This window comes from Aegilops tauschii, chromosome 5 (genome assembly GCF_002575655.3).
Source record: "Aegilops tauschii subsp. strangulata cultivar AL8/78 chromosome 5, Aet v6.0, whole genome shotgun sequence".
NCBI lineage: Eukaryota > Viridiplantae > Streptophyta > Magnoliopsida > Poales > Poaceae > Aegilops > Aegilops tauschii.
Genome location: NC_053039.3, coordinates 54,815,207 through 54,834,210, shown reverse-complemented (window position 1 = coordinate 54,834,210; position 19,004 = coordinate 54,815,207). Strand labels below are relative to the sequence as shown.

At 43.9% G+C, this 19,004-nt stretch overlaps 1 long non-coding RNA gene across 1 annotated transcript; it reads left to right on the top strand.

The window, feature by feature from the left end:
• Window positions 1-269: 269 nt before the first annotated feature.
• Window positions 270-11,978, top strand: LOC120964311 (uncharacterized). The gene is made up of 3 exons (XR_012183600.1): window positions 270-414; window positions 483-560; window positions 11,873-11,978. It is a non-coding gene; the product is annotated as an uncharacterized lncRNA (long non-coding RNA).
• The last annotated feature ends 7,026 nt before the right edge of the window (window positions 11,979-19,004 follow it).

The window sequence follows — 19,004 nt, the reverse complement described above, 5'->3', positions numbered from 1 at the left end:
GATTTTGTTTTTGTTTTGAGAAGCATACAGATGCAAATCATGCTACACTATTTATTACTGCCGTTACAGTTCCAATTCATTCACTATTATGAAATTTATTACCTACCTACCAAATTTACTCAAATTTCCAGCTCTGACCTGGTGGCCTACCCTGCCAGCAGCCTCGCTCACACGGGCGTTACAGTTCGTTGCCAAGACGCCAAATACCCAGTTGGCGGCGCCGGGGAGCGTGCTGCAGCTGTAGGTGTTCCACCTCAGTTCTTCATAGACCTGTAAGCTTTCCACGTCACTTCTTCCCGTGCTGCAGTGATGAACTTCAACTGATTGCAAAGTACAACTCCTGATCGGATTGGTTGGACGCAGGGTAGACGGGGAGTAGGAGGAGAAGCAGATGCCGGTTCCGCAGTGGCGATGGTTCGTTTACCTTTGATGTTCTTCTTCCCTTTGTCTTTATGGACCATGATGATTTCTGTTGCTGGCAGGCTACAGCCATGGGACGGATGATCTTCGTGGGAGATTGAGGCCCGCGTGGATGCCGATCTTTTCTGGAGCCCCATGAGGTTTGCCTTAATTAACTATGGTTCTAGTGCACATTATATTCTATGGTCAGAACTGCTGCTTTTTAGAAGGTGGAAGTGAAACTTGTACCCAAGTTTCCATGTCCATGACAGCACCATAGAAAACTTTTCTTTTTGTTAGCAAGATAGGAGGAATTATGAGTCTGACTTGAAGCTTGGCCACAAGAGCTAACATGGTCTGAATAATTAAATATACCATAATATAGTACATGGAATTGATTCTACAAGATTCTTGGTAGGTAGCATAGAAACTAGCAAGACCGAAGGCAGTTGCCATCAGCAGAAAGATAAGCGTTGTCATGTTCTCTTACATAGGCACTCAATGAAGCTTAATCCCAATTATGAACATACGGGCAATGTTGATCGATCATGTGGGCCTAGCTTGTCATGCCTTATCTTCCACACTTCTACGTTGGTCCATGGCATAGGGGGATATGAATGGCCATATGTTCGTCTGTGTGGGGGGGGGGGGGAATCCTGATAGGGTTGGAAATTTTAACATCTTTCTGCGGCTCCACGAGAATTCCATGGGGCCTCCCCTTGCCTCCGACCGCTCCCATAGCCTACTTTGTCGGCGCGTAATCATTGTCGCCTGCGCTACTCCAAGAGTTGTGTTTTCCCTCGTATGGAGACTTGTCAGGGATGGATCATAACGATCTTTTGATCCGTCGGCAGCTATTGGAGCTTTGATCTAGCACCAAATTGTGTCGGGCGGAGTACGAGTAGCAGGTCTGGATGGCTTCACGCGAGACACATTAGGATCAACCTAGGTTTGGGCCCTCTTAAGAGAGGTACAAACCAAATCCTACTACTAAGAGTTGTATTGCTCATATGCAGCTTGAGATCTGAGTGATCACAACCTAGGGTTCTTCGTTACAAAGGGCAGCCGCGATGGCGGCAGAGAGGTGGGAGATGAAGGGTTAGGTGAGGATCCCTAAATATCACTAAGTTAGATGATTCTAGATGAATTGTTAGAAAGAGTGGAGATTTATCGATCCTTGATCGAGAGCCCCCTAGCTCGCCATACATGGCTCTAGCCAGTTTACAAATGGGTGCACCCATCCGGGTCAAACCGAACACTTGTTCGTCAGGCGCGCCTTCTGGTTTGCTTGTACTCCAAGAGAATTATGTGCCCTACTCCCTGTAAAGAAAGTGGGCTCTAAGTCATCGTTCCGGCCCACTTGACGCTACCGGGTCGACTTTTGTCCTTCTTGACTATACATGGGTGGTATGCCATCATCAATAGCTCCCAACGCCTTTAGAGACTGATTGTTCCTTGTCCTCGCAGCAGCTCTGCCTGAGACGAGGGCTTCAGCCTTCTCTCTTGGGAAAGTTTCTCAAGCAATACTCGCCTGAGTGTGTCGTCTTGTTGCTTGGAGGGGGATTGTGATGGACTAGTAGAACTCATGTAGAAAAAAGGTAAAGAGTCGAGTTGTATCCACTCTATAGGGCAAGTCTTGGTGGTATCTAGTCATTTCCAGTGGATGGAATCTAGATAGTGACCTAAAATGGGGCATACCAAAATCCCAACAAAATTATCAAGTGGTACCTGGTTTCCGAGTGGGTCGGGTGAAGCTGGTGTCCCTCAAGGGTAATATCCTCAGGATTCATGTCAGAACCAGAACACATGATGTCATGCTTCCCTTCACCTGCATGTATTCGAGTGGTCCTAGACCCCTTGAGGTCAACCATCGAAACCCTCAATCGGCAGTACTTGAGTCTCGGGTGCCCGATTCTTGAATGGTTGTCTATTGGAGGCATATTGTATTTGCATTGATTTGGGTGCGCCCTCGCGAGTGTGGGACCCATTGAAGGTCAGCCACTGAAACCCCAAGTCAAACAAGCACAAGGGCATGAAAGGTCATGTGGTCCAGGCAGTCTTCGCGCAAACTGTTGTGAGGAAGCAGTCATTGAACGATCTCCATGTCTTCAATTGGTCGAACATTAAGGTGGAATGACGTGACATTAAAATCACAATGGGATCTATAGTGGAGGGGCCACATTACCTGTTCAGTTTCAGTTCGAAAGGGCCTCAGCCCTCAGGAATGTGATGCGGCGTGACATGGGACCACGTGCAACTTTTCCACGTTTTCATGGTGAGTGGCGAAGTGGCTCGCTGTCTCGGTTTCACCCTCTATAAAAGTAGAGGGGCGGGGAAAAAACTAAAAACTAGTTTAGCCCGTTGTCAATTTTGCTTCTTCTTCCTCGCGCCTCCCTGACTCCTCGCTTTCCACTTGACATGTGCTCTAGGCAAGAAGCTCGTGCCACCATCATACGCACGCTGAGTGTTCTTTCTTTTGGTGCCCACCCTGCCCCATAGAGCCCCACTCACATGTTCCTTCCATGCATCGAAATCTTAATCACGTGACCCTAGATCTGGGCCGCCACAATCTAATTCATTCCTTCCTCGATGGAGATGGAGTGCTTGATGAGAAGTTTGTGGCGCCATAGTCTAGGCCCGGGAGGAGCTTCAAGCAGTGGCAATGGTGGCATGGATGAAATCCACTATGACAGAGGAGGCGACACGAGGGATTATCCCAAGGGCATGCTCCAATGGTGAGCTACTCCAGGGTGGCTTTCCCCACTCCTGACACGAATGTTCCATTGATTACACCCATATCTTAATCCCGCGGCCCTGGATTTGGGCCGCCATTATCAATTTCAATCCTTCCTAGATGAAGAGGGAGTGCTTGAGGAGAAGTTTGTGGCGCCATAGTCTAGGACAACGAGGAGGAGCTTCAAGTAGTGGCGATGGTGGCATGGATGAAATCCATGGTGACAGAGGAGGCAACAGGAGCTCTTCTCCCCAAGGGCATGCTCCAGTGGCGAGCTACTCTGGGGTAGCTTTCCCCACCCTCGACACAGATGAGGTTATCGTCCACACACCCATCTTGAACCTTCGACAAGGGATGGCACACATAGTTGTTTTACTGCTCCAATTAACCACCCTCCCTCTCGTGTGGAGAGTGAGATGGAATGAACTTCTGAGGGATTTGGAAGAGGCTGAATTTCAAGTCGTTCAAGGGCGCCTCTCACATGTGCTTTAGTCAGAAGACACTGGGGTTGGGATGATCTCAACCTTGATTGGTCTGCGGATATAGACCGTTAAGCAAAGGATCCACCTGATGTTTGTGCTCACCAAGCTTGATGATATGACTCGGGAGGTAGAAGCCCGATCCTCGAAGGATGCATTGATACTCCGAGTCAGGAGATTGTTGAAAGTTGACACCATCATTACCAATGCACCCCATCAGGGCCTTTCCATGCAAGCAACCCTCCAAGTCAGTTATTGTTCATCTTTTGATATGGATATCAGCGATTTAGGTAGTCATCGAGTGGAAATCTTCACTTGCCCACACCTTCTGGTTTCGTAGTTACTTGAGACCTTCATCTCTAGGCTCCCCTGCCCAAAAACAAGGGAACCAACTAAGGTTCTTAAATGGTGCAAGCGCGCAACGTGAAGGTGGATCCGCCATTGGTGAAGGGTAAATCCTCAACATCACCAGCGATGAAGGCTGCCTCCAAGGTGGCACGGTCTACTAGGTAAGTTGCCAAGTAGACACCCTTGTCTCATACTCTGTCATCCATTGGCAACGCGGAAAGATACTGCTCTTGTTGTGATTTTCGTAATCCAGCAAAGAGGGGGACTCGGAAGGACACACTGAGTGACGAAGGGTCCAGTCAAGATGTTGGCATGCCAGAGTTAGCTGTTGTGCCATTGTCATCCCCGAGCCACTTGTGTTCCTTCTCTGTCATTTACCACTCAGCCAAACAATAGTTTGTTGAGTTTAAAGGGCTAGGAGAGTGTCCTTAACTCTGATCAGGGCACCAGTGCAAAGGGGCTGGACCTCATGCCTCCAGTCAATTAGATGGAGAGGTAAGGTACCTCGCCAACCAAGGTTTAATGGGATGAACTATAGCCACCTCCACCGCTCAGCCAGTTGGTGGGGCTCTCATCCGTCTAATGTCCAACAGGAAGAAGCACCGTCGTCTCTACCACCATACCACAAGATGGAAGTGCACGTGTGGGACACCATTGCTCGCTCATCAAACTGAAGTGTTCGGAGCATCCCCCTCCATTGTAGTAGAGTGGACATAAGATACTGGCGGTAGCTTGCTGGATTATCCCATCATCTCCCCTAGGGGTTCATTTCAGGATCTCAAAATGAATCAATATGATAGGAGCCGAGTCATGCGGGCGGCGACTAGCGAGGAGTCTAAGCAATTGGAACTCCATCGCCTGACTACCAGTCATGTTGGAGACCGTGAAGGAGTGCACCGACTTGGTGAAGAGCACGTTCTAGCCTGTCACGGAGGTATGCTCTCTCAGCTTGTAGATTTCACACTTCGGCCACAGAAGATGGCCCAGTGGGTGTGTTCCCGAAGCATGCGCTCGGCTCATGGAGCCAAGTGGAGGATCTTGAACAATTATTCTCATCATTCCTGTAGAAGCTAGCCAAGACGTTGGAAGAGGCTTTTGAATACGAGACCTCAAAGCTCAGGGTGGAGGCCAAGGTCACCTCCCAACTAAGATTGGAGCTTGAGGCGGTGAAGGCTTGGAACCTGTAGTTGGAGTAGGATAGGGCCACCACCGACTAACTCCATGTTGAGCTTAAGGCGACAAAGACACGGGCCTTGCTGCTTGAGGAGGCATAGGTCCCATGCGGCCAGCTCGAGAAAGAGTTCAAGTCAAGAGGATGCGCAAAAGGATCCTTGAGGAAGAGAAGGTTGAGATCGCGAGTGGACTAAACAAAGTGCAAGAGATTGCCAAGGGTAAGCCCTTTACTCATGTCATGCTTAGCCACGAGTTGCTGAGTGGGTGTTGATCAAAGTTTTAAATAGCTAGCTATCGCCCCACTATAGCGGTCTGAGCAGGGGGCGCTAAATGATCGACTATAGGCTTCACGTGCAATTTTCCAATAAAGTTACGATATAGCTGGCTATATAGCTGATTTGGAGGACTACCGCTATTTATCATAGCCCGCTATTTAAAACAATGGTGTTGATGGTATGTGATTGTACTTTGCTGAGGCCAACTACGTAATAAAGGTCTTGAATGTGATTGTTGAGATGCCTTATGCTCCCCTCTAGGGGGGGCCTAAGTGAAATTCATAGAGATTTTGTTTATCGCCTCCAGCAGGTGCTCGGGCTGGTAAAAGAGCTGAAGGACGCGAACCATGTAGTGTGCGGTGCTCTCTAGGAGTGGGGCCCAACGCCTGATTGTGTGGACACGATCATAAGCCTCATGTACCATGGGCCCAAGAAGGTGATGAGGTGAAGAAGTTGTAATGGTTGGCTACTCGAGAAGGTTCCCAGATGGCGCTTATTGTAGCCAAGTCCCACTATCATGGGATCCTGCTGAAGGAAATTGGTGATGAATTTATTGTTGAGTTCCTCGAGGAGAATATCAAGGCCTTGTTGAAGTAGACTAATTCTGATGATGATAATATTGATGGCAAGTCTAAATAGGATATGGCATAATGGCTGCTAGGTTATTGATGGTCTTAACCTGAGATCTATCAAAACCTTTGTTAAGCGCTGCTATTGATAGTCAAACTCATGTAACAATGGTTAAATCTCAAGACCATGGTGTTGTTAATTAAATCAAGTAGGGTAATGTCTTGGTGTAGAGGACTAACATGAGGAACCAAGATAGGTAGAACATCAAGAACAAAGTTGATATGTACATTATGAATAAGGTCTTTTTTATAGATCTTTTTTTGGGTCATTCGTAAATTAGGTCAAACTGGTAAAAATCAGTAAAGTTGTGATGTCATACCTAAAAACAAACCTGATTTTATTGGGTTCTGAGAGACAAAGAGGCAAATCATTTATGATGGTTTCCTTGTCTACTATAAAAACAAACCTCGCTATTTTGGAAGATGAGGATAGACGTGTTTATTAGATTGAGGAGATTATGGCAGTGGCCACTAACACCAAATTTCATTTGGGTAGCCCTTTCTAGTCACATGATGAGCTTGTCACCAAGGAATAAAATGAAGCTTTGAAAAAAAACCTTCTTTGAGAAAGTAATCAAGAAAGCTATCATGGCATATATGCACATGTGGCTCCTAGCTCTTACGACCTAACTTTAAGTTTCTATCAAACCTTTTAGTATTTGATTGAGAATGATTTCATGGCTCTTGTTAGAAGTTATGAAAATTGTACATTTGATATGTATAGACTTATTTGTGCTCTCATCACCTTGATTCCCAAAGAGATCAATGCTAAGAATCCTCAAGCCCATTAGTTTGATCAATTGCTCTGTTAAGATTTTTACCGAAGCTATGACAACTAGTGTTACCCCTGCGGAAGTAAGCTTATCTTCCCTGATCAGAATGCTTTTTTACGGGAATATTCATTTTTAGAAAGTGTTGTTAGTGCGCATGAACTGATTCATGAGTTTCATAGACCTGGATCCGAAGGTATATATAATTTTAAAACTAGATTATGAGAAAGCCTATGTTAATGCCGCTGGGAACTTCCTTGTGAATATGCTAACCACCAGAGGCTTTGCAAGTAAACGGATTAGTTGGATATACAACACTATTGCTCGAAGTTTCCTTTGTGTGAGATTAAATGAGGGGAATGGACAATGCTTTATGGGTGGAAAAGGCCTTAAGCAGGAGGATCCTCTCTCCCCCATTTCATCCAAACTAGTAGATGACGTATTTTCAAAATACTTGCCAAAGCCATTGGTTGTGTGATCATATCTTGATCGTGTCATCAGACTCTGGTACGTTGACGGAACCATCCTATTCCTTGGTCCCTCCATTGATATGTTGTCGAGCATGAAAATCAACTTTCACAAAAGTGAGCTAGTTACTATTAATGTGGATGAAGAACATTCTAAGATCTTTGCTCGGATTTTCTACTGCAAGATCATTTCGTTTCCTCTTAAGTATTTTGGGGCCCCCTACATTTTACCAAACTTAGGAGGGAAGATCTCCAACCTATTGCACACAAGGTCATTACAAATATTCCTTCTGTGAAATATAAAACCCTCAACTATGGTGGGAAGCTTGTGCTTCTCATAATTAGTATTGCCACCATTCTAATTCATTTAATGTAAATTATTAAGTTCCCTAATGAGTGACAAATGTTTATTACTTTTGAGATGTCTTAGTTCTTTGGGGTAAATTTGGAGTTTCACACAAATACCACGTAGCTATTTTGGGACTTATCTCTCGTCGTAAGGATTTTGGTGGGATGGGGGTACCTAGAGAGCCTTTAATTTTTCCTTCTTAGCCTCTTGGTGGTGACAAGAACTACCAAGTCCTTGGTGGATATAACCTCCTAAAATATCGACCAGTTTATGATTTGAGGTGTTTGTTTTGTGGGGGACATGAAACTACACAACACCTCATTTTCGATTTGCATGATCTTCTGGTCTTGAATTTATGAGAGTTTTGAGTGTGATAGGCCTTAGTGAATGGGTGATATTTCAAATGTCTATTCTCCCTGGAAAACAAATGATGTTTGCAATATATTTGGTGTTGCTTCCTTGTGGAGTATTTGGACCTTACGTATTGAGATATCTTTTCATGGAAACGTGTAGTCAGATGGCAGGTATTTGTAGGAAGAATGAGCATGTGGCTTCATGATTGGGAGATCATGTGCGATAGTACACAACTGCCATGTTGGATCGTTGAAGGGGCGAGCTCCTTAGAATCTCATGGGAAGGATCCTACCTGTGGTGGGAACTGACGAATAGTGACATATCTTCCTATGTGCCATAACCAACTGGTCTGAGGATGCATTTGGTGATTTAGTTTGCAAATTATGTATCCTGATGTCTCCAATTTCCCTTTCCTTGTGGCTTGTAAGAAATCCTGTAAGGTTTTCTTAAATTCCGGTGAAGCTACTTTCCTCTTTCTCCCGAGCGTTGTATACTATTTTGATTCTGGCCTCATTTTCAATAAAAATGGGGTTGGGGAAACCCCTTTCATTCAAAGAGATGATTCTACAAGGATAACACAGATCCTTGGCATCCTGTTTGGAATGTGGCCAACTGGTAGTATTAGTTCGATAAAGATTATTTCATTAGATTCACTCTAAAGAGAAGTTTAAAATGGTATAGCATATAACTCCTTCTTGCCAAATTAATGGTGTTTTATTTAAATGCACACGAGACATATAAACCAGGATAGAGGGAGTACAAACTTTGTCTAATACTTGATTGATGAAGTACCAAACAAAGCAAAACAATACAATGACATTTGAAGCTGAAAGTTCAATTTACAGGAGGGTGGCAAGGTCATCTATGTTTCCTATCAGCCTTAGAGGAAATATATATTTTCAAGTTGCACAAAACAAGCGTCAAATAAGTAGTCACATGGCTATTTATGGTAATTCTGGCAATTGAGATTTTATTTGTGACAACTAAAGTAAATCATTTTATACCAAAAAAGGTCATAAACATTAGTGTGTGATAAAAGAAAAGTTATCATTATCAAAAACAACAAATCAAATAATATGCTCATTTTATTAACTCAAGGGCAATCAATTTAACACAATCAAGCTAAAAAACTTTGAGGCATCCATGTATAGATGTACTATATCATTGACATAGATGAAGCAATTGGCTTCAATTTCTTGCAGCTCGTGAAGCACGCGATTGCTTCTTTCCATGAAATCAGTGGTAGTTGTCACACAACCAAAGCACCAGAATGACGGAAGAATGCACAGGTGTAGGTTAGGTTGTTTTGAGGAGAGTCAAAATGGACAAACATATATATATATAGTGCATCATGGAGTGAGAACACAAGGTGCATGTAACGCCCCGGATGTGACTTTCCATATTTGTAACTCCAACTCTTGCCATTTTCGGCTATGTGTTATGATATTCCCTTCGTGGTCGGGTTTTGTCTCTCGTTTTGCATTTTGTTCATGTCATGCATTTCATATCATGTCATCATGTGCATCTCATTTGCATACGTGTTCGTCTCATGCATCCGAGCATTTTCCCCGTTGTCCGTTTTGCAATCCGACACTCCCACATGCACCGGTGCACCCCTCTTGTCTCTTTTCGTGAGTGGGTGTTAAACGTTCTCGGAATGGACCGAGGTTTGCCAAGTGGCCTTGGTACACCACCGATAGGCCACCTGTCAAGTTTCGTTCCATTTGAAGGTTGTTTGATGCTCCAACGGTTAACCGGGTAACCGCAAAGTCCTCTTGTGTGTTGCAGCCAACACCCCTCCAAAACAGCCCAATAACCCATCTAAACCCCCTCCATGCTCTCCGTCGTCGGATCACGATCGTGTGGGCGAAAACTACACCCCATTTGGAGTCTCCTAGCTCCCTCTAGTTATAAATATGTGCACTCCTCTGAAATCCCGGGTCCCGAAACCCTAGCCACACCCCTCTCCGCCGCCGGACACGTCCGGATCGGGCCGGACGCGTCCGCCGCCGCGCCCGCACCAACCGGAGGCCGCCACGTGGCGCGCCGCCGCCTCCCCCGCCGGGCCCGAGGCCAGCCCCCGCGGCCCGCGTCTCCGCCGCCCGCGCCCCGCCTCCCGCGCCGCCGACCGGTCCTCCGCGCCCCGCCACCGTCCATCCGCCTCCCGCGCCGCCGGCCGCCGCCGCGCGACTGCGCCGTGCCGCCCCGCGCCCTCCAGCGCGCCCCCGCCATCGCACGTGGGCGCTGTCGCCTCCAGGGACCGCGTCGTCCCGGATCCGGCGCCGCCCGAGCTCTAGCCACCTCGCCGCGCCTCCTCCGGCCATCTCCCTCCAACTCCAGCGAGCTCCGGCCCCGCCTCGGCATCCGTGCCAAAGTCAACCCCAGATCCGCGAGGTGAAATTCCTCCAAGTCCCCGGATCTGTAATATTATGTGGCTCTGTTCATCGCATCATATCTCCTTGCATACTGCTCCGTTTCATGTGCATGATATATTGGAATGTTCATCACGAGATGCTCTTCATTTTGTTACATTGTGCCATGCTCGTTTGAGTTCATCTAGGTGCTCAAATCTCTGATGCAAGAGTGCTATATGATGTTTACTGCTGTTACTTATCAGAAACTTGATATTTTGTCATTTTTGCTGCATTTGATGTGTGCATCTTATGAGCATGAGCTCTACATGTGTTTTGATCTATGCCATGCCATATTTACATAGGTATATGCCATGTATTTTTGTGATCTATGTGGTGACTAGCACAAGCATGCAAACTAGGCTTCGTGATGTTTCTGTTTTCAGGGACTTAGGATTTTGCAAGTCTTTTACTGCTGTTATTTTGATGCCATGTATCCATGTGTCTACAGTGAGATTCATGCTTCTTTTGATTATGTTCAGTAAGGATGTTTTGAACATATAGTTGTGCTCTATCCATCCATGCCCCTGTTTGCAATTATGGAGTGCCCTAGCATGTCTCAATCTTGCTCTACGTTTGCTATAAAATATTCCTGGCAGAATGTTAACATGATATTCAATTTTGCCATGGATGTTGCTAGTGATCCATACATGCTATGAACTTGCTGTTGCCATGGATAGCTTCATGAACATGTCTTCTTGCTGCTGGTATGATTGTTTTGTCATGCATTTCCTTGTGATGAGTGATTCGAGCTCACAAAGTTGCCTTCATAATTCTGTTAATGTCATGCTCTGTTTTCTGCTAAGTCTGAAACCTGTTAACGAAACTTGCTATGTTTACATGGGTGCTGTCATATCTTCTGTGCCTTGTTAGCTCATGATCAGTAAGGGACTTATGTTCTATGCATTTAGTAGATTCATTCCATGCCTTGTTTTACTATGATAAGTTCCTGTAGCATGTGTTTTGCTTGCTCTGAACATTACTACCTGATGCTGTTTAAACCATGTTCAGTATTTACACCAAGTCTGTGAAGCTGATATCTTTTGCAGTTTTGTCATGCTTGTTTGAACCTGTTATTGTGTGATCTAGCTGTAGCTCAGTGTTCATCTTTTGTCAAGAATCTCTTGTAGATCACTGTCATATGCTTTGTTGCTATGTTGGGGTTCTGTAGAATAGTTACTTGATGTATTCTAGATACTATCATGCTGTTAATCGCATAATTGTGTCATCCTTGTTTTGCTTGCCATTTGCAAACCGTGCATCCGTTTCCGGTGATCTTTATATCGATTTTGACCGAAATCATCTCATATTTCCAGTGGCATACTTGGTTTGCCAAGTTGATGCCTTGTTCATCATTTTTCTTCCGGAGCACGCATATGCATCGCATATCACATCTCGCATATCATGCATGTATTGCATCATGTTGCTTGTGCATTTCCCGTGATTGATTATGGTTCCATTGCTTGTGTTCTTGCTGTGGGTAGAGCCGGGAGACGAGTTCGTGAACGAGGAACCTGTTGAGTACGCTTACGAGGATCAAGCTTTCGACAACTCTGAGAACCTTGCAGGCAAGATGACCATACCCTCGAAATCACTTCTATCTTTGCTTTGCTAGTTGTTCGCTCTATTGCTATGCTGCGCTACCTACCACTTGCTATATTATGCCTCCCATATTACCATGTCAAGCCTCTAACCATCCTTTCCTAGCAAACCGTTGTTTGGCTAAGTTACCGCTTTTGCTCAGCCCTTCTTATAGCGTTGCTAGTTGCAGGTGAAGTTGAAGTTGGTTCCATGTTGGAACATGAATATATTTTTGGCATATCACAATATCTCTTATTTAATTAATGCATCTATATATTTGGTAAAGGGTGGAAGGCTCGGCCTTATGCCTGGTGTTTTGTTCCACTCTTGCCGCCCTAGTTTCCGTCATACCGGTGTTATGTTCCTTGATTTTGCGTTCCTTACGCGGTTGGGTGATTTATGGGACCCCCTTGACAGTTCGCTTTGAGTAAAAACTCCTCCAGCAAGGCCCAACCTTGGTTTTACATTTGCCTACCTAAGCCTTTTTCCCTTGGGTTTTCGCGAGCCCGAGGGTCATCTTTATTTTAAACCCCCGGGCCAGTGCTCCTCTGAGTGCTGGTCCAAACTAGAGCCACTTGCAGCGCCACCTCGGGGAAGCTCGAGGGCTGGTTTTAGTTGTACGTAGTATTCATCCGGTGTGCCCTGAGAACGAGATATGTGCAGCTCCTATCGGGATTTGTCGGCACATCGGGCGGCTTTGCTGGTCTTGTTTTACCATTGTCGAAATGTCTTGTAAACCGGGATTCCGAGACTGATCGGGTCTTCCCGGGAGAAGGTTTATCCTTCGTTGGCCGTGAGAGCTTATAATGGGCTAAGTTGGGACACCCCTGCAGGGTATTATCTTTCGAAAGCCATGCCCGCGGTTATGAGGCAGATGGGAATTTGTTAATGTCCGGTTGTAGAGAACTTGACACTTGATTTAATTAAAATACATCAACCGTGTGTGTAGTCGTGATGGTCTCTTTTCGGCGGAGTTCAGGAAGTGAACACGGTTTGGGTTATGTATGAACGTAAGCAGTTTCAGGATCACTTCTTGATCACCTCTAGCTTCGCGACCGTTGCGTTGCTTCTCTTCTCGCTCTCATTTGCGTATGTTAGCCACCATATGCTTAGTGCTTGCTGCAGCTCCACCTCATTACCCCATCCTTTCCTATAAGCTTAAATAGTCTTGATCTCGCGGGTGTGAGATTGCTGAGTCCTCGTGACTCACAGATTCTACCAAAACAGTTGCAGGTGCCGACGATACCAGTACAGATGACGCAACCGAGCTCAAGTGGGAGTTCGACGAGGAACGTGGTCGTTACTATGTTTCTTTTCCGGATGATCAGTAGTGGAGCCCAGTTGGGACGATCGGGGATCTAGCATTTGGGGTTATCTCCTTTTCATTTGGATTTGACCGTAGTCGGTCTATGTGTGGATTTTGGATGATGTATGAATTAATTTATGCATTGTGTGAAGTGGCGATTGTAAGCCAACTCTCTTTATCCCATTCTTGTTCATTACATGGGATTGTGTGAAGATGACCCTTCTTGCGACAATACCTACAATGCAGTTATGCCTCTAAGTCGTGCCTCGACACGTGAGAGATATAGCCGCATCGTGGGCGTTACAGTGCAATTATGGGAACACAAACCAATATTTCATTTATTGGAGAGAGGACACTTTTGAAGTGTATATGTGTGTATTGGGTAGCCCTTTCCACCAGTTTGGACTTTTAGTTGCATTGGCTCATGCATGAAGCTTGTCATAATATCATAGCCTAAGGTCTTGAGTTCATGTTCTAGCTTTCGCATTATACGCGTTAGCTCGTTGCCCCCTATTTGTCCATGTATTGTCCTCTTGAGCCATACCCCTGAGTCTATTCACACGTTGACTTTTTGCATCACACGTGAGAGGGGGCGTTGAAGTGTATATGCAGATTTCCTAGCCATTCCACTAGTTTGGCATTTTGTCTGTGTTGGCTAATGCATGAAGCTTGTTAGACACAAACATTGTGGAGGTGTCAATCTTTTGACACCCTAATGGCCTACAAGGGAAATTTGATGATGATTAAGACTCTACATAAATCATATGAAACTTCCGCTATTTGATAAAAGAGCAATGGTTTGTAATGTTGTATGCCAATTTCCTATAAAATTCGTGTAAAGTTATTGCATTAAAAATAACCCAAGTTGCAATTTAATAGTTTACTAATGCACTTGAGACATAAGCCATAAAGCACACCCACTGAATAAAATTCATAGTTTTGGTACAAAATAGAAATTACCAAGATTAAAATGCAATAATTCACATTGAAGCACAAGAAAGTCCATAACCAAATCTTCATCGGTGGCCCCTTCCTATTGACAATTCTTCTAATTAGTATCCACCTTCACAACATGTTTAGCGCACTGTATGGGTCATCTTTGATGGCGTGCTTCTGAAGGTTGTCCATGTAGTGTAGGATAGTGGCAAATTCAGTATCCTGGAGGTGAGAGATGCCGCCATGGTGCTCAGCACCCTCATTCTAGTACCCTTCACCATTCATGATGGTTAGGAGGTTTGTGAAGTTAGGTGGTTGGATGTTCACAATGGTGTCATAAGGGTTGGTCTCATTCCATGACAAGCAGACGCCAGTGCTTGTCTGCATTAAGATAATAGTAAAAATCCTGAAGCATTAGCTCATTGCTATGGAGATTAAAAAATGATGCATAATATAAATTGGGTTCAATAAAAAACTGTTAATTGGCTATTCTCAAATGCATTCAACTGCAGTTGTTTCTTGAAGTAAACAATGTAGAGGAAACAACTAGATTCAAGTGCATTTCAGCCAACTAACAATTTTTATTGAACCCAATTGATAGTTTAGTCCGCATTTCTAGATCTCCATAGCACTGACATAATGCTTTGGGATTTCTATGATTATCTTAATGCACAAAAGCAATGGTGTCAGTTTCTCATGGAATGAGATGAAACCTTATGGCAACATAGTAAACAGCCAACCACCCGACTTCACCACCCTCCTAACCATTATGAACAATGAAGGGTACTGGAATGAAGCTGCAAAGCACCGTGGCAGCATTCCAGGATACTAAATTTTCCACCCTCATGCACTTGATGAATACCTTGGGAAGCATGTCGTCGAAGACAATCATTGCGGCACACTCAACATGTTGATGAAGGTGGATGCTGGTCTAAAGAATGGTCAACAGGCAAGGGACACCAATGAAACTTTAGTTATCGATTTTCTTGAGCCTGAATGTGAATGGTTGTGTTTCTGTATGGATTATTTCTGTGGTGTACCGAAATGATGATTTTTCCTTAGTGGGTGTGTTCTGTTGATTTCTCAAGTGAATCATTAAATTCTCGAATTTCAAACTTAAGTTTGTATTTAATGCAATAATTTTACATTAAATATATAAGACTTTCACATAAAACATTGCAAAACTTTGCTCTTTTTTAAAGTGGAACTTTCTATGATTGGTTAGAGTTTTAGTACTCAAGAAAAGTTTCTTGGCAGGCCATTTTGGGGTGTTTCAGTTGCTTAAATCCAAAGCTGACCTTAATGCATCGCACATATTAAGTCCAAAGTTAGAATTATCAAAGGCAACAAATCAAGTAATATGTTTGTTTTATTAACTCAAGGGCGATAAATTTAACACAATCTAACTCAAAACACTTCAAGGCACCCACATATAGATGTACTATATCAATGACATAGATGAAGCAATCGGCTCTAATCTCTTGCAGATCATGAAGCATGCGATTGCTTCTTTCCATGAAATTGGTGGTAGTTGTCACATAACCAAAGCACCGGAAGGAAGGAAGAATGAACATATGTAGATTTTGTTGTTTTGATAACACTATTGGAGTGTATATGTGGATTGCCTAACCCTTTCTATCAGCTCAATCTTTGGGTTGTGTTGGCTAGTGCATGAAAGTTGTCATGGTATCAAGCCTAAGGACTTGAGTTCAAGTCCTAGCTTTCGCAATTTATCCAAAAAATGTTGTTTCCCAATCCTCCTGAGCCTTACCTCTGATTATATTCACGTGTTTACTTCCCATGTCACGCATGAGAGTGGGTGTTGAAGTGTATATGTGGATTGCCTAGCCCTTTCAATCAGTTCAGAATTTTGGTTGCGTTAGCGCTAGTGCATGAAGCTTATCAGGCACAAACATTGTTGACGTGTTAATCTATTGGCACCCTAAATGCCGTCTTGGGAAATTTGACGATGATTAAGACTCTGAATAAATCATATGAAACTTCCATTGTCTGATAAAAGAGTAATGGTTTGTAGTGTTGTACGCCAACTTCCTATGAAGTTCGTGTAAATTATTTAATTAAAATAACCCAAGTTGCAATTTGATAATTTACTGATGCACTTGAGACATATGCCGTAAAGCACGCCCACTAAATGAAATTCATAGTTTTGGTATAAATAGAAAGAACCCATACAAAAACACAATCATTTACATTGAAGCACAAGAAAGTCCATAATCAAATCTTCAACGGTGGCTCCTTCCTATCCACAATTCTTCTGACCAGCATCCACCTTCAGCAACATGTTTAGCACGCAGTAGGGATTGTCTTTGATAGCATGCTTCCCAAAGTTGTCCATGAAATGCAGGATATAGTGATAAATTTAGTATCCTGGAGGTGAGAGATGCCGCTGTGGTGCTCCGCACCCTCATTCTAGTACCCTTCACCACTCATGATGGTTAGGAGGTGGTGAGGTTAGGTGGTTGGATGTTCACATGGTGTCATAAGGGTTGATCTCATTCCATGAGAAGCAAACACCAGTGCTTGTCTGTATTACAATAATCGTAAAAATCTCAAAGCAATAGCTCATTGCTATGGAGATTGATAATGTATCAAATATAAATTGGTTTTAATAAAAAATTATTAATTGGATATTCTCAAATGCATTCGACTACAACCGTTTCTTGAAGTAAACAATGTAGAGGAAACAAGTGCATTCAAATGTAATTGAGAATAGCCAACTGACAGTTTTTTATGAATCCAATTTATATTTAAGATCGCATTTCTGAATCTCCATACCGACCTAATGTTTCGGGATTTGTATGGTTACTTAATGAAGATAAGAATTGGTGTCAGCTTCGCATGGAATGAGATCAACCCTTATGACAACATAGTAAACTTCCAACCACCAGACTTCACCACCCTCCTAACCATGAACAATGATGGGTACTGGAATGAGGCTGCAGAGCACTGTGACAACATCGCTCACCTCAAGGATACTGAATTTGCCACTCGCATGCACTTCGTGAACAACCTTGGGCAGCACATCATCAAAGACAATACATGCGGCGCACACAACATGTTGTTGAAGGTGGATGTTGGACATAAGACTGGTCGATGTGCAAGGAACACCAATAAAGCTTTGGTTATCGAATTTCTTAAGCTTGAATGCGAATGGTTGTGTTTCTGTTTGGATTATTTCTATGGTGTACCAAAATGATGAATTTTATTTAGCGGGTGTCTTCTGTGGTTGATGTCTCAAGTGTGTCATTAAATTCTCGAATTTGTAACTTGAGTTAGTATCCAATGTAATAATTTTACATCAAATTCATAGGAAATACACATAAAACATTTCCAAACTTTTCTATTGTTTGATAGTGAAACTTTCTATGATTAGCTAGAGTTTTAATCCTTGGGAAAATTTTCCTGGTAGTCCATTAGGGTGTCTCGGCTGCTTAAATCCAAAGTAGACATTAATGCATGTCACATCTTAGATCCAAAGTTATCATTATAAAAAGCAACAAAGCAAATGCTATGTTCAAGGCACTCACGGTCGATCAATTTAACACAATCTAAGTAAAAACACTTCAAGGCACCCACCTATTGATGTATTATATCGATGACATAGATGAAGCAATCAGATCCAATCTCTTGCAGCTCGTGAAGCACACGATTGCTTCTTTCCATGAAATCATTTTTGTTGCACATAACCAAAGCACCAGAAGGATAGAAGACTGCACAAGTGTAGGTTATGTTGTTTTGAGGAGAGTCAAAATGGGAAAATATATAGTTCATGATGGAGTGAGAATACAAGGCACAATTATGTGAACACAAACCAATATGTCATTTAATGGAGAGTAGACACCGTTGAAGTGTACATGTGGATTGGGTAGCCCTTTTCATCACTTCAGACTTTTGGTTGTGTTGGCTAGTGCATGAAGCTTGCCATGGTTTTAGAGACTAAGATCTTGAGTTCGAGTCCTGGCTTTCGGAGTTTATCCAAAAATTGTTGTTGCCCATTTGTCTACACGTATAGGCCTCTTGACCCATAGCTCTATGTCTATTCGCGTGTTGACTTCCATGTCACAAGTGAGAGGGGGTGTTGAAGTGTATGTGTGGATTGCCTAGCCCTTTCCCATACAAGCATAGTTGAGATGTCAATCTGTCGACACCCAAATGGCCTACCAGGGAAATTTATGATGATGATTAAGACTCTACATAGATCATATGAAAGTTCCATTGTCCGATAAAAGACCAAAGGTTCAACAACAACAACAACAACAACAAAGCCTTTAGTCCCAAACAAGTTGGGGTAGGCTAGAGGTGAAACCCATAAGATCTCGCAACCAACTCATGGCTCTAGCACATGGATAGCAAGCTTCCACGCACCCCTGTCCATAGCTAGCTCGTTGGTGATACTCCAATCCTTCAGGTCTCTCTTAACGGACTCCTCCCATGTCAAATTCGGTCTACCCCGCCCTCTCTTGACATTCTCCGCACGCTTTAGCCGTCCGCTATGCACTGGAGCTTCTGGAGGCCTGCGCTGAATATGCCCAAACCATCTCAGACGATGTTGGAAGAGCTTCTCTTCAATTGGTGCTACCCCAACTCTATCTCGTATATCATCATTCCGGACTCGATCCTTCCTCGTGTGGCCACACATCCATCTCAACATACGCATCTCCGCCACACCTAACTGTTGAACATCTCGCCTTTTAGTCGGCCAACACTCAGCGCCATACAACATTGCGGGTTGAACCGCCGTCCTGTAGAACTTGCCTTTTAGCTTTTGTGGC